At 40.1% G+C, this 16,489-nt stretch overlaps 1 non-coding gene across 1 annotated transcript; it reads left to right on the top strand.

Moving 5' to 3' along the window:
* Nucleotides 1-1,222: 1,222 nt before the first annotated feature.
* On the top strand, nucleotides 1,223-1,293 carry TRNAG-UCC (transfer RNA glycine (anticodon UCC)). Its single transcript has one exon. It is a non-coding gene; the product is annotated as a tRNA-Gly (tRNA).
* Nucleotides 1,294-16,489: the final 15,196 nt, after the last annotated feature.

Below are 16,489 nucleotides of genomic sequence, written 5' to 3'. Positions count from 1 at the left end.
ACACACACTGTAATACCAGCCCAGCACATTAAAACTACTTGTAATACTAAGACTCTTCCTAGTTCCTATATTCTGGAGTCCACAAATGGAGTCTTGGCAGCTGAATTTTTATGGGAGTATATTAAAATAATTTAAAATGCTACTTAAAGTGGTAACGCTTTGACCTATGTGCTCATCAGGATTCATAAACTAAACAAGGTCAGGTGGGGTCACTAGCTAGATGACACTTCCCAAGAAAATCCAAAGCTTTGAAAAATATGGGCTGCAGTGATAGATAGGGGCCTTCTCTGCATGTTATTTCCGGTGGAACCAGGACAAGCCCTTTGAGGGAAGAGCAGGAGTAGAATTCCTCAGGGGGGAAGTGAAAAAAGAATTTTAAATCTATTGATGGGCACCATTCGTTATTACTTTCATGGAATTCTTCCTTGCTTGTTCAATATTCATAATCCAAACAATCCAAATAGTAGAGACAGTGTGTGTGTGTGTGTGCGCATATGTGTGTGTATTTTCAGTAGAGGAGAGATGTCCAGAATTATCACCCTTCACTAGAAAACCTGGAGCCCTGCTGGTGCAGTGGTTAAGACCTCAGCTGCTAACCACAAGGTCGGCAGTTCAAATCCACCAGCCGATCTTTGGAAACCCTATGGGGTAGTTCTACTCTGTCCTGTTAGGTGGCTCTGAGTTGGAATCAACTCAGCAGCAATGGGTTTGGGTTATTTTTGGTACTAGGAAACGTGCACAACAGTTATATGCACACAGAAGAACAAACACACAGAGGTTCTGTGCACATCATTCTTAGACATTTACCAAGTAATTTCTAAAATCAGTCATCAAAATATTGCTAAGAAGCTATCTGTCTTCCAAAACATGGCTCAAGATTTCATTCCCTACTGAGAACATGCAGAGATAATTTCTGCATTGAGTTATTGATGTATAAAGTACCATGATTCAAGTCCATTCATATAACTTCTGATGTTACCAAAAGACTGATCAGAAGCTTACAGTTCAGTGAAGTTAGGATTGGGAAATCATGCCTTGAATTTTTGTGGGCATTCGGTCAGGATAAAGCTGCAATAAGAATATAGAGCTGTAATGAAACAATTAAACAATGGGACTGCCTTATTTTGTTAGACAAGTAGATTGCTACTCTAGTTGTTAGGAATCTTTTTTTACAAGACTCAGGCAAATGTATATTAAGTACCTTCTGTCATCCTGGTCGGGCACATTGGTGGTTCAGTGGTAGAATTCTTGCCTTCCACGCAGGAGACCCAGGTTCGATTCCTGACCAGTGCACCTCATGCGCAGCCACCACCAGTGGAGACTTGTGTGTTGATATGATGTTGAATACGTTTCAGCAGAACTTCTAGACTAAGACAGACTAGTAAGAAGGGCCTGGCAATCTACTTTAGAAAATCTACCAGTGAAAATGGCCTGATCTACAACCAATCAGGGGATGAGCAGGACTGGGCAGCATTTGGTTCCATTGTGTATGTGGTAATCATGAGTCGAGGGCAAGTCAATGACAGCTGACAACAACAGCATTGGCCAGGCACTGGCCTAGGCTCTGCAGATACATCAGTGGACATGCTGGAGAGGATTCCTATCCCCATGGAGCGTAGGGGCCTAGTACAGGCGTCAGCAATCTCCAATCTTTTTGTTGGGTTCTGAACTGCATAGACCTTTTAGGAGGAAAGAAATGGTCTTAATAGAAATCAAAATATATACTTATGTTAAATTGAAAATTACTGTAAGAAGAAGCAAGATATAAAATCTGAGCTAATTAATCACATCAGAGCTCTTTCAACTTCCTTCTGGTAATTCACTGTAGAGAATTTGTGCTAAAGGAAAGTTCAAATTGTAGCTGTTTGTTAAATTGTTTTGAGGAGCATGCGAGAGATGTAGAATAATTTAGGTTTTAGAGTAATTTAGAGAGGAATACTTAACAATCTGCTTTTCAGGGAGAGAAAGTCACAATTTTGCCTTGTTGATCCCAGGTGTTGGTCTGCTTCATCTGAGTTATGGATAACTTTTCCTGAATTGGGGACAAGGATGAGGCAAGCAAGGTACTTGCTCAGGCACAGAATTTAAGGGACCACTGAAAAACTCAGTAATCAAGATAAATTTTAGTGCAAAATTTAAAAAAATCAAAATTAATACAAAAAAAAATTCCATGATGAGAACAAATCAAAATTTTAAATGAGAACCAGATGAATATTGTCATCTTCTGTTCACTTTGATTGTAGCTGGTACCCACCTTTCTCTAAACTCCCAAAACACTTTGTTCATCTCTCATCTTCCAGCAGATTTCATTCATGTTACAGTCATTTGCATTCATATCCTGTCAACCACATGACAACGTCTTGGTGTTAGGGATGAGGCCTTGTTCATTTTGATGTTTCTCAGTTTGCCTGGTAATAGTATATTGTACATAGCAGCTGCTCAGTAAGTGTCTATTAAATAAAAGAATCAAGCAAATTTGAGCTCAGAACTGTGGGCATTTACCAAGACTTCTGAAGGCCTTTGTCTCTAAGGAGGTATATAAAAGAACTTAGAAAATCCACACTGCATAAAAGCCTTTTGCATTTGAGACTTTACCTCTGTATGCTTCTTATTTTTAATATAAAACCAAAAACCAAGCCTGCTGCTGTCTAGTCGATTCCGACTCATAGCGACCCTATGAGACAGTGTAGAACTGCCCCATAGGGTGTCCAAGGAAACCCTGTGGTGGATTCAAACTGCCGACCTCTTAGTGAGCAACCAAGCCCTTAACCACTGCACCACCTGAGCCCCCATTTCTGTTCTATGATCATGCTGATTTTTTAAGGAGCCAGCTATGTTTGGGGTACACATTTACAAATATATTTTCCCCTAATTTCTATGATTTTACTTGTTTTAACATTAACTTGTGCTAATAGACATCGAACATAAAGAAACAAAAAGAAACATACACAACATACCAAAATCCTCACACCTGGACCAATAAGCAATATTATGATAAATGGAGGAAATCTTGAAGTTGTCAAGGATTTCATTTTACTTGGCTCCACAGTCAACGCCCATGGAAGCAACAGTCAAGAAATCAAACTACGCATTGCATTGGGCAAATCTGCTGCAAAAGACCTCTTGAAGGTGTTAAAAAGCAAAGATGTCACTTTGAGGACTAAGATGTGCCTGACTCAAGCCATGGTATTTTCAATCGCCTCATATGCATGTGAAAGCTGGACAATGAATAAGGAAGGCCGAAGAAGAATTGATACCTTTGAGTTATGATATTGGCGAAGAATATTGAATATACCACGGACTGCCAGAAGAACAAACTAATCTGTTTTGGAGGAAGTACAGCCATAATGCTCCTTAGACACAAGGATGACGAGACTTCATCTCAAAAAGTTTTGAATGGTTATCAGGAGGGACGAGTCCCTAGAGAAGAACATCATGCTTGGTAAAGTAGAGGGTCAGCAAAAGGGAGGAAGACCCTCAACAAGATGAATCGGCACAGTGGCTGCAGCAATGGGCTCAAACATGGCAATGATTGTGAGGATGGTGCAGGACTAGGCAAGATTTCATTCTGTTGTACGTGGGGTCGCTATGAGTTGAAACCAACTCAACAACATCTAACAACAGCACGACAGTAGACACCTCTACTAGTATGCTCCATTGGCATGTCAAATTACTCATTTAAATTGTATTCGTCTTTCCTTGACGCTTGTTGCTCCTTCTCTGTCCCCTGTCTTAATGAAAGGCACCATCATTTACTTAGTTTCTATAACCAGAATCCCAGGCTTCAGCCTTGATTCTTTAATAGGTGATTTAATAGGAGATTCTTTAAACCACAATGTTCAATCCCTGCCTTTTTTAAATCCATGCTACCTCATTTATATCCTTTGGATTCATCATGATGGTGGACCAAAGTCTCAGGCCCTCTTAGCTGAACCATTGCAATAGTCTTTGGTTGTCCAGCCTGCAAACAGAAATCTTTGCCACCATCCAACCCATTCTATACAGCTGTCAAAGCTGCCTTGGTAAAATGCAAATCTGATAATGTTGCTCCCCTATTTCAAACCAGCTAATGGTTCACTGGAATCCCTGGGTGGTGCAGACAGTAAATGCACTCAGCTACTAACTGAAAGGTTGGAATTTCAAGTCTACCCAGAGGCTCCTTGGAAGTAAAGCCTGGCGATCTACTTTTGCAAATTTAACCATTGCAAACTCTATTGAGCACAGTTCTACTCTAAATACATGATGCAGCCACGTGTCAAAGTTGACTCAACAGCAAGTGGGAAATGGTTCACCAGCTGTTACCTTTAGGAGAACAATCCAGTCTCTGTAACGATGCGTGCAGGATCATTCTCCATCTAGTTCCTTCCATTCCTGTGTATTCCTCACTACACCCTGGTTCATACTCTGAATTTTCTCTATTATGTTTAGAACACCCTTCCCCAGCTCAAGCATCACCCTCTCCCACTTGTCTCTTGTTGACTTTAGGTGCCCCGTCTAGTAGAGCATGGGGCAAACTTGAAAATAATGAGTGATCTCTTCCCCCTACTATGAGCTACTAGGGGGCCGTGAGATGTCTTTTATTTTTGTGTCCCCAACAGACATCTAATGGATCAGTCAGTATACTTGTTGAGTTTGAATGAAACTTGCCCAATCCAATCAATCACTTGTTAAATTATATTATCGTCCACTCCATCCCTGTCCTATGTATTTTCATTGCCATCCTGTAGTTTAAATTTCTGTGACTTAGTTCTCTTCTTTACATGTCTTACATTCCATCCAAGGTGGACTATTGCTACTCCCCAACTATATCTGTCTTCCCTCATCTCTACCTGCTGAAGTCGCTTTCTATCTTTAATAGTCATCTTCCATGAGCTACGCTTCATCAAGTCTTTTCTGTTTTCCTACAGATGGAAGTGACCCCTCTCTCTGAACGCTTCTCCGTCTTCCCATGCCAGCACACACACTCTATTGGCATTACATTGCTATAATTTGTGTAGTGGTCAATATTCTCTTGTTAGGTTGTGGGCAGGGACTGTTCCTGCCTTGCTCTGTTCCCCCATAGGTCTAGCTCAGTGCTTTGGTCTTAGAAGGGCCTGAGAATTGAATTGGAACTGAACTGAATTGAATAAACTATCCATTTATGAAATAATTTGCTTTAGAGTTGCCAGAATTAAATGGCCGCTCCAGTGGCAATATTACTCTAAGGCAGTAATATCATTTGATCCACTGAGGAGCTAGTTAATTAAGTAGGTGGATTAAAAATATAATCTTCTGGGGAAGAATGTTTTGGCTGGGACCCATTCACTTTTTTTTTTTTTTTTTTTTTTTTAAAGCATTCTGGTCTCAGCTATAATTCCTCTTGCTTTCCACCCTAAACAGCACTAGGACTTTTTCCACGTGATTGTTGATGGCTGGCTTAGGAATACAAGGCTATACACCTGTGTGCCAGATGTGCTCTGCAGCCTCTGTGCTACACCAGCCCATCTGCAAAGCAACACCCCATGCTGGGTCCTTTCTATAGCAAAGGGGGCACTGGTCCGCAGCCTTCTTACAACATGATAGGTTCCCTAGTGCTTGCCTGTTTTCTTTAACTTAAAATCCTCTTCATTGAATTTCAATGTCTTGGGTGATCTTTGCCAACACAGGAGGTCTTAGTCCATTTGCTTATCTGTGAGTCTGCATTTTCTCCCACTGTTTGCTTTTTGCCTGGCACTTTTCTGACCTGTATCACCACTTGTGAGAGTGCTTTTTGGTCTCCTGTAGCCAAACCAGCCACATCAGCATCAATGGTAGTTAATAGCTGATGAAATCCTCGTGACTTCATGCAAAGCCTGAGGAGCGTCTTCTGATGTTGAATGTAGCTTTAGCAGAAATGAATGGGATTCGATAACAAATGGGTTCGGCACTGATGGACACCGGGGACAGGATAGCTTTGTAATCTTTTGTTTCTGTAAGAATGCCTCTGCAACCCAATCCAGCCCATTTCTATGCCAATGTGCTAATAGTTGCGGAATCTCATTGATCTCAATGGAGGCCAGTTAGCCGGCGAATCCCATCTGTTTGAGTGGATGCAGTAAAATGTCATGGAAATGTGGCCATTCATTCACATCACCAGTGAGAGCGTTCTCGCTATTAATTACCCTTCGTTTTAAGCAACTCCAATTGCACAAACTCTTGGACCAGTTACAAAATAAATGACATTCGGAGTTTTGGCTTAATTTTTTTTACTTAATTTGTAAGTGCTTGTCTCCAGAAAGAGAACTAAACGGTTATTAAAAATATGCACAGAGTGGAAATGGAAATGTCTTCAACCCTGCAACAGATTCAGAAAACGCCTCGGCCAGATTTTTCGAGTCCGTCTTAGCATAAGATGCCCAAGGCTGTGTTTTGGCCCAGAGGAATTTTGAGGTAGAATTTTTTTTCCTCCTGAAAATAGACTTTAAGCAATAGAGAAACAGGCCGAGTCTTAACTAGAACAGGGCTAAAAGAGGCACTGTCTCTTGCAGATTGCTGAAGTGATATGCGGCAGGCCTTCCAGCTGAACTCCTAGGTGGCTGGCTGGAATGCTGGACCAGGCCCGGCCAGAGATTGTAGCAGGTGCCTGTAAAATTGCGGTCAGTTGTAAATAACGACCATTTTCATACATTTGTCATTTCCTTAAGAAATCTCCTACACTGATTTGTAATTTAAAATTTTTTTTTCTTGTAAAAAAGAATATGTGTGTGTATTTAAGCATACATCTGATATAAATACATGAATGGGTCAATACAGATAGTATAGGAGATAATATGGTATTTGTCAAAAACAAATATGGGGAACAAGTGTTTTGTTCTGTTTCCAGCTATGTGTGGGCATGAGCTAGGTTAATCAGTCAATCAAGTATGATTCAAGTTATCAGGCATTTTCATGGACTTGACAATATTAAGAATAACATATACATCTAGCTTCCTCGGTGCCATACACAGTTCTAAGTACTTTACACAGATTAACTCACTCGGTCCTCATCACAAACTTGTGACCTAAGTACTGTGAATATCCCCATTTTATAAATCAGGAAACTGGGACTCGATGAAATTGAGACTTGACTGTTTGCTTCAGACAAGAACTTGTTCTTGCTTGCTTCCTAGAATAAGATTCACCTCTTTGTTTGCAAGATGTGAATTCACAAACCAACGTGCCTAACAATTTTAATCAAACACAGCAGAACTGATGCAGCTGACTATTGTTTATCCAGAATGTCTATAATTTAGCACATTCCGGATTAATGACTTTTCTGAAATGTGGATATGTTGACATTGAAGAGAATGCAACAGTTGATAAATGGTATTTTACCCTATACTGTATTTGCACAACTGAAGTGAAAGACTTTATACATAATTGCCCAAACACATAAACAACTAAGAAATATTATAGCTGATCCATTACCAGCTATATTGTCAAGACAGTTCTACTACATTTCTTTACACACTTCCCCTCTCCCATCTTTTTCCTGGGGACTGGACTACCATAGTGGGAGATCATGCCACACACAAAACCAAATCATGCTTCAATCATTAGAATGCTGTGATTATTAAGATGATAATTTTAAAATATTATTTTATAATAATTCCATGACTTGAATTCTTACTCCGTTACAATCCCTTATCAACAAACTCTGCTGTGCATTTAAATGAGTATTTTTCGTTTCAGAGATGATGGTTGGAGAAGCTGTAGACTTATTTCAGTGGTGCTACTAAGAATCACAAACTATCGTCAGGATTCCTCTTCTTTTAACTGCCTTTGTCACAAGCATCAGTTTGTTTGGAAAGACAGCAACAAGTCTTCATCCTTGACGACAGATTTGCTTTAAAAAAATAATTTCAGAAGAAAGTCTAGTCAATGGAAGTGGAGGAGATTTGGAAATCAGAAATTAAAGTGCCAATATAAATTCATGAAGTGATTATTCTTATATAATCAATGACTTTATTAGTCAGTCCAATTGAAACAAACACTCCCAAATTTCAGTGGTTTAATGCCATAGAGGTTTTATTTATCACTTATTCCACAATCCATAGCAGGTCACTAGGGAGGCCCTTTGCCACACAGCCATTCAGGGACCCAGGCTCCTTCCAAGTGGTGGTTCTGCTGTCTCCTGGGTCATCAGAGTTCTGTACTCTGAAGTCAGCAAGCAAGAGAAGACAGAGAACATGGGGGATTCCACAGGAGGTTTAGGGAACTGGGCCCTAAGTGGTACACATCACACCCACCCACATCCCACTGACCAGAAGTCAGCTTCCTGGTCCCACTGAATTGTAGGGAAATACTGTTGGGCTGTGTGACTAGAAGGAAAAGGGATTGGAATTGGGTGAGGTCATAGCAATGTCTCTGTCATATTACCTCTAGCGATATTTTACTCCCCCGAAAAAATTGTTCCAGAAGTATCTCGAATAATAGCAGCATAATTGGAATAAACTGGTGAGCCGCTTGCTATGAATGCCTTAAAAGACAAATGCCAGTTTGGAGTACATTCTGGTATATTTCTCTTAGCTTTACGTTTGATCCACATTACATACACAGCTCCTTTCAGATGAGTAAGCAAAGCAGTGTCTGTATCTGTCCCCTTTGATCTAGCAACCATCCCTTAGGGATCTTTCTGACAATCAGATGGAGAAGCAGAGGAGGGATTCCATAAGGGGATAGAGGTGCAACCACAAAACTGCCAACCTTAGGGAGAAGAAAGCATGGAGATGACTCGAAAAGAAAATAAGCCATTCCCTCGTGTGAGGGACCAAAATGTAGTGTTCAGATAAGGTTAAATTTTTATTCTAGGTGCCGTCATTTTCTTTTTTTCCCAAAGAGAATAAGAGGAAATATTTCAGACACCTCTTAATTTGGGGGAAGGGATCACCATCCTTTCTTGTTCTACTCCCAAGTCTATTGAGAACCATGTGGTGGTGGTTAGCTGCCATTGAATCAACCCCTAACTCATGGCAACCCCACACACAACGGAATGAAATGGTGCCCAGCCCTGTGCCATCCCCACGATTTGTTGCAGATAGGACCATTGTGATTTACAGGGTTTTCACTGGCTGATTTTCGGAAGTAGCTCACCAGGCCTTTCTTCCTAGACTGCCTTAGTGTAGCAGCTCTGCTGAGACCTGTTCAGCATAAGTTAAAAAAAAAAAAAAAAAAAGTTCAAAAAGCCACTTAAATGTTCTATTTTTGTTCCAGACTTTCTCTGCAGACACACACATGAACACATGAACCCTCCCACTCTTTTTCTTAGCTGCCTCCATCCTATCCTATTCAGATTAAATAGCTCTATCATATTTCCCTGGTGCAATAGTTAAGGGCTACAGCTGCTAACCAAAAGGTTGGCAGTTCAAATCCACCAGCGGCTCCTTGGAAACCCTATGGGGCAGTTCTACTCTGTCCTATAGGATCGCTGTAAGTCGGAATAGAATCGACGACAACGGGTTTGGTTTGGTTTTGGTAACATATATGTCTAGACTCTGGCAATTTACAGAGAGGCTTTTGAGGCCTCTCTGAAAATAAATGACCTTGCATAATTTCCATATGGCATAGTAGAAAAGCATAAGAGTCAAATAATCTTCTTAAACGCTCCTTGAGGAATGGTTTTACGTCCGCAATAAAGGTGTTGTACTCTTGCCTCTCTCCTGGACTTCACTTTCACCTCTTTTCCTCTTCTAGAGTCCAGATCTTCTATTGAACTGGCACAGAATCTTCCCTGCTTCAGGGTAGAAGATTTGAGTAGCCAGTGATGAGCTTTGTCCAGTTTCTCTCACTAACCAAACCACACAGTGGTGTTTCCCTCCAGGAAACAGCAAAAAATTTGAGTTGGACAAACTTGGCACTAGCCTCAGGTAAACAGAGTATCAGTGTTTGTGGCTCCAGTGCTTGACTAAGTCCTTTAAGACTCAGCGTGGGCTGATGCATATGTTTCCTATTGCTGCTGTAACAAATTACCACAAAACAACAAACATTTACTGCTTTAATAAATCCAGACCTCTTAAAGTTGCAGATGTCGGAAGCTTAGAATCAGCTTCACTGGGCTAAACTTAAGGGAGGGCTAGCCCCTTCTGGAGACTCTGAGAGGAGATAATGTGTCCATGTCATTTTTAACTTCTAGTAGCTACCTGTGTTCCTTGACTCATGGCCCCTTCCACCATCTTCAGAGCATATCGCTCCAATCTCTGTTTCTGCCATCATATTGCCTTCTTCTCTGTAGTCAAATCTCCCACTGCTGCATGGTAATTCTTCCAGATTGCCTGTCTAGATTGAAATAATCACAGAGTTGACACCTGCAGGCATGGGGAATGCTCAGCCATTGAGGAAATGGCAAGTGGCAACAGCTAATGTATCTTGACCTCAGCCAGAAGGCAATGGGAAAAGAAGGGAATTGGTCAAGTAACAAGGATCCTGTCCTAACTTGGTAACTATTGGAAGTGAGTTCCCATATGAGCACCTATCGCACACTGGTACTGGGCAGAATAATTCTAGACCCCACCTGCCACCACAAGAAGCTCCTAACGTGCCCTTAACCTGGTCCATGTATGTGGTGAGACCACTTTAGTGCCAGAACCCGAGGAGACATGAGTAACCCCTGTGTGCAGTGCCCAGTCCTTCTGTACCTGCTCTGACAGTCCCAATTCCTTTTTAAGGTGGAGAATAATGTGATCATCTCATTAATTTCACCAACCCAAATATATGGAAAATACGTACAATATAACATCATCGTGGTGAAAGCTAGCCCCTTGTCATCAAGTCAGTTCCAACTCTTAGCGACCCTATAGGATGGAGTAGAACTGTCTCATAGGGTTTCCAAGGAGTGGCTGGTGGATTCAAACTGCCGACCTTTTGGTTGGCAGCAGTAGCACTTAACCACTATGCCACCTATGTCTTGAGAATTCTTACTCTTGCCTTGTCTTGACTTTGTAAATGCAAATGTGTATTTTTTTCAATTTTCAGCTAGACTTCACTTCCCATATATGCCCAAAAAGTTAGAAGCATACTGTAATATTTAAATAGTAAATTAACATTAAATAGTCAATATTTAAATTTACTGCATTGGGGGATCCTATTTGACTCCTAGTTTATGAATTCTCCTTTTTATAAAATGAACAAAGGAATATGCTATGAATACACTTTCAAATAAAAATGGACATGCATACATACAGAATTTGACTGTAGCAAGATACACAATGTCTGTTTCTATACTCTCCATATTAGATTATAAAACTGCAAGGTTCCAGGGATCTTATATGTATCTCTTTCTTTAGCTTTTTTCCAGCACTGTGACATTCATAAATGCACACTTCTAAGTTCTACTTGATAACATGACACCAGTTTTAATCTCAACATGCAAGTTCACAGCAGTCTATAATTTCACACAATCAGCTGAAGACTGGTCACTTCACCCTTCCAAAAGGAGCAGAGTTGAGTCTGTGCTAGTAAGATTCTGCTGGGATCTAAGATATACAGGTACAACTTGCGAGTTTGTTGTAAGGAAGATAGAAGTAAGAAAAAAAATACAAAACAGTTTAAACAGTTGAAGACTCACGCTTCACAAAATCCTCTCTGCTGTTCTTGACACTAAAGCCAACCGTAGAAGCACAATTGGAGCTACTGTGACTTATCTCTGTTTCTGCTAATTACCTTCGTTTTGTGTCCTCTCTGGCTCTTGTGTTTTGCTCATTGTGGGTTTTCTAGCCTCGTGGCTTCTGCCAACGTATTTCTCTGTATATCTTTCCATTTCTATGTCGGTCGTTTCTATGTTTTCTCGGTGTGTCGGGCATTCAAAACCACTTAATAGCAAGGTGCTGGTGAGATAGGTGGGTCACCATCCAAGACAGAGACTTCCATTGGGCAGAAGTCTTCTTCTAGGCCACTAACCAGCCTGTAGATAGCTGACTTTGCCTTGAGAACCAAACTGCAGCTCAGACGTTCTGGTTGACTTGGCAGTATTGCATGGTATAAAACACAGAAATCTTTGCATATGGAGTTGCCTGCTGTCACTTTTGTCAAAAACAAGCAATGGTACCAGCAAATATTTGGTCCAATACATAGTCTGTATCTTATGTTTTAGAATCTATGTGAAAAGACTTTAAGTGAAAGCTGACTCTCTAGGAGGTGTGCACAATGCTAGTATATGTAGCAACTTTGGGTTGAGCGTTGACCCTCCAATAACCCACATTTGCATTACTGTGCCTATAATTTATGAAACTAAAATCTTGGCATTTTATATGTTCTAACATATGTGTATTTCCACTCGTGATTTTTCTGAAAGTCCTTTTTTTTTCCAGTTTGGGTTTCTTAACAGATGGAATCTTATAAAAAACAGCCCAAAAGGGAATACAGAGGCATTTTGTGTACACTTTTAAAAATAGATCTTTAACATGTCAAATGACTTCCTCCTGATGCAGTGGAAGCAATTCAGATTTTTCACTTGACTGTCTAAGGGACCTGTTTGACTGTATTATGCCTCCAAATGACCCTCTTGTATCTCCTTCATTGTCAGATTAAATTAAAACAAGGAAAAAAAAACCTCTCTTTTTGGCAAAATTCAAATCTGTCATTGTGGCTTCCCTTGGTTGAAGTTGAACATAATTTTATCAGCACTATTTTTGATAAAAATGCTGAATATGAGAAAGGCTGTAAAACCACTGGGCATGCATAACTGACTTCTTCACAGCCATGTTTCTTTTCTATCAAGAACAGCAGCAAAAGCAACGGACAGGATTTGTGCTGAGCTTGGCATTTTTGCTGAAAACAGGTATTTGGCTGAATGCATTTGAGAATTTTTAAAGTGGCTTTACCTGGAACCAAAGCCTTAAATAGGGATATTTGGGCTACATTATTTTGGCAAAAGAGGCAGTACGCATGCAGTGTCTGTCAAAGCAAAAATTTCCCCACAATAAATTCTATATTGGCCAAGGAAATACAGCAGCATTTTCTGTGCTCCATAACAAGACATTTAAAAAAAAAAAAAATCTATCCTTTGTTCACTTCTGTTTATTTTTTGTTAGCCACATCAGCCATTATGCCATTAAATTGCAGTAGGAGGAAATGGATACAGAGTTTTCTACAAAAATCTTGTCCGTTTGTTGCTTGGACTATACTTGAAGACAACACAGTGTTTAAAACTAGCACCTTCTCTCCACGTTAAAATGGCTGTCTCCTGTGTCTCAAAGCACAGTGTTCTCTAACAAGGGTCCTCTCTCCGAGTTGGAGTCTTCAAGAAAGCCCTATCAAGTCCTCAATACATTAAATGGTATTATGCAGCATGCCTGCAGTGCGTGGCCAAGGCAGGTCAAATCCCATCTTTATTTTACTTATTTGCATAAAGCATTTGACGCAGCCCCACAACATGCCTATGATGATAGTTCAAATCTCATTTTTTTGTTCTGTTTCAGATTGGGGCCATTGCTGTCTTTTTCTTACCCCGCAGGATAACAATTCAGACATTGATTGAATTAGCCTTATTTCAGCTTGGGTCTTGAGTGAGACTTTTCCTTGTAGCTAGATTATTCTTTAACTCCCTTTTCATAGAAGAAATTTAGAGCTGGAAAGAATTTAAGGACTCATCTAGTTTACATTTCCCAAACTTATTTGAACAGAGATCACTTCATTAATTTCAATGAACTCCCAGTGAATGTGATAGATTAAAGACATGTGCTTTTTCCTGTTCCCTCCCCAATCTTCACCAAAATGATAGCAAGGGAATTTAAAACATATAAATTATCAGAGATAACAACACAGTGATGCTGATTGCAGACATGAGATGTCAACAACTTTTTCTGAAGATGGAAAGTAGATGGGCAGTGATGAATGAATTAGCAGAGTGCAGAGAGCAGGAGATGACTAAAGAAGAGATGCCAACTAGAAGCAAGGATATTGAAGTTGTAGGATCTTGGACAGTCAGAGTTGAGAGAAACCAGGTATCTTGAAAGATTGAAGGGATTATTGAAATAGGAAGATTTGTTGAACTTCTGAATAAGGAGCAATTAAACCAGACTCACTCCTTCTCTAGTTATATCCTGGGGATTACTCCTTCTGAACCCAGGTAGGAAAGGTAAGCTTATTTTATGAAGAAATTGAACCAGAGAGCTACGGAATTCTGGATACTAGGGATAAATGTAGAGTGAGGAGTAGGTGTTAGATTGAAAACAGGAGGAAGAAGTGAGAGGCTGCATATTTAATGGTGAGTCCACCAGCAGCCCAGCCCTACTCCTTCATTTAGTTCAAAGGAAGCTTACGGTAGGATTTTGATTGCTCACCACACTGAGCAGAAGCTTAGGTGATTTCTCAATGGATTTACCAAAGAGCCCCAAATAAAAATCTGTAAATCTAGCATTTAGGGAGTTTCACAATGAATGTCTCAGTCAGATCATTTTAGAGTGAAATTCATCCATTTGATAAGGTTCACTCAGGGAGATAGGGCTTACGATAAGCTTTTCCTTTTAGATGTAGGGTTAGTCAATTTGGCAGACAGTACAACTAAAGAATCTATCTAATATGAAGGAAAACAAAACAACAGAAAAAATGAAGAAACTGAAAAATAGAGCCAATATAGTGTGCAGAATAAAACATTAAAAGGACAATATTTAATATTCCAGAAGATATCTGAGAAGATATTCCATTCATGAAACACAAGAAGTACATAAGCAAAGAAGAGAAAAGCTGTTGGTTATGAATAATATGGTAGTATAAATGTAAAATTCAGTAGAGTAATTGGAAATTAAAGGTGAGGATATCTTCCAGAAAGTAGAACAAATGGATGAAAATAATAAAAATGTAGTAAAAGTAGGAGATCAATTCAGAAGGTCCATCATCTTAATAAGATGACCCATCACCTTAAGAAAGATTGAAGTTGTCAAGGATTTCGTTTTGCTTGGATCCACAATCAAAGCCCATGGAAGCAGTGGTCAATAAATCAAATGGCATGTTGCCTTGGGAAAATCTACTGCAAAGGACTTCTTTAAAGTGTTACAAATCAAAGATGTCACTCTGAGGACTAAGGTGCGCCTGACCCAGCAATAGTTTTTTCACTTGCCTCGTATGCATGCGAAAGCTGGACAACGAATAAGGAAGACTGAAGAAGAATTGATGCCTTTGAATTACGGTGTTGGCGAGGAATGTTTAATATACCATGGACTGAGAAAAGAACGAACAAATCTGTCTTAGAAGTACAGCCAGAATGCTCCTTAGAGGCAAGCATGGTGAGACTTCATTTCACATGCTTTGGACAGGTATCAGGAGGGACTAGTCCCTGGAGAAGACATCATGCCTGGTAAAGTAGAGAGTCAGCGAAAGGGAGGAAGACCTTCAATGAGATGGATTGACACAGTGGCTACAACAATGGGCTCAAGCATAACAATGACTGTGCGGATAGTGCAGGACCGGGCAGTGTTTTGTTCTGTTGTACAGGGTCCTTAAGAGTCAGAATTGACTCGACATACCTAACAACAACAGCATCATCTTAATAAGATTTCCAAAAGGAGACAACAAATGAGATGGAAGGGAAGATATTATCAAAGAAAACATAAAAGAAAAGTTTCCCTAACAGCGGCTCACAGACGCATGAGGAAATGCTTGCGATCACTAGCCATTAGAGAAATGCAAATCAAAACCACAATGACATACCATCTCACCCCAGCATTACTGGTATGAATCAAAAAAAACAGAAAATGACAAATGTTGGAGAGGCTACGGGGAGAATGAAACTCTTACGCACTGCTGGTGGGAATGCAAAATGGTACAACCATTTTGGAGAACGATATGGTGCGTCCTTAGAAAGCTAGAAATAGAAATACCATGCGATCTAGCAATCCCACTCCTAGGAATATATCCTAGAGAAATAAGAGCCATCACACAAATAGACATATTCTCACCCATGTTCATGGCAGCATTGTTCACAATAGCAAGAAGATGGAAACAACCTAGATGCCATCAATAGATGAATGGATAAACAAACTATGGTACATACGCACAATGGAGTAGTACACAACAATAAAGAACAAAGATGAATCTGCGAAGCATCTCACAACATGGATGAATCTGGAGGGCATTATGCTGAGTGAAATAAGTCAATCACAAAAAGGACAAATATTGTATGAGACCACTACTATAAAAACGCATGAAAAGGTTTACATACAAAAAGAAACAGTCTTTGATGATTACAAGGGAGGGGAGGGGTGGGAGTGGAAAAACACTAAATAGACAGTAGGTGAGTGGTAACTTTGGTGAAGGTAAGACAGTACACAATACTGGGGAAGCCAGCATACTTGTTCAGGGTAAGGTCATGGAAGCTCCATGAACAAATCTAAACTCTCTTAGGGACCGAATTACTGGGCTGAGGGCTGTGGGGACCATGATCTCAGGAAACATGTAGCTCAATTGGCATAACATAGTTTGTAAAGAAAATGTTCTATATTCTACTTTGGTGAGTAGCGTCTGGGATCTTAAAAGCCTGTGAGCAGCCATCTAAGAT

The sequence above is a fragment of the Trichechus manatus genome, unplaced genomic scaffold, assembly GCF_000243295.1.
Source record: "Trichechus manatus latirostris isolate Lorelei unplaced genomic scaffold, TriManLat1.0 scaffold00049, whole genome shotgun sequence".
Classification (NCBI taxonomy): domain Eukaryota; kingdom Metazoa; phylum Chordata; class Mammalia; order Sirenia; family Trichechidae; genus Trichechus; species Trichechus manatus.
This window is presented reverse-complemented; position numbering and strand designations above follow the sequence as displayed.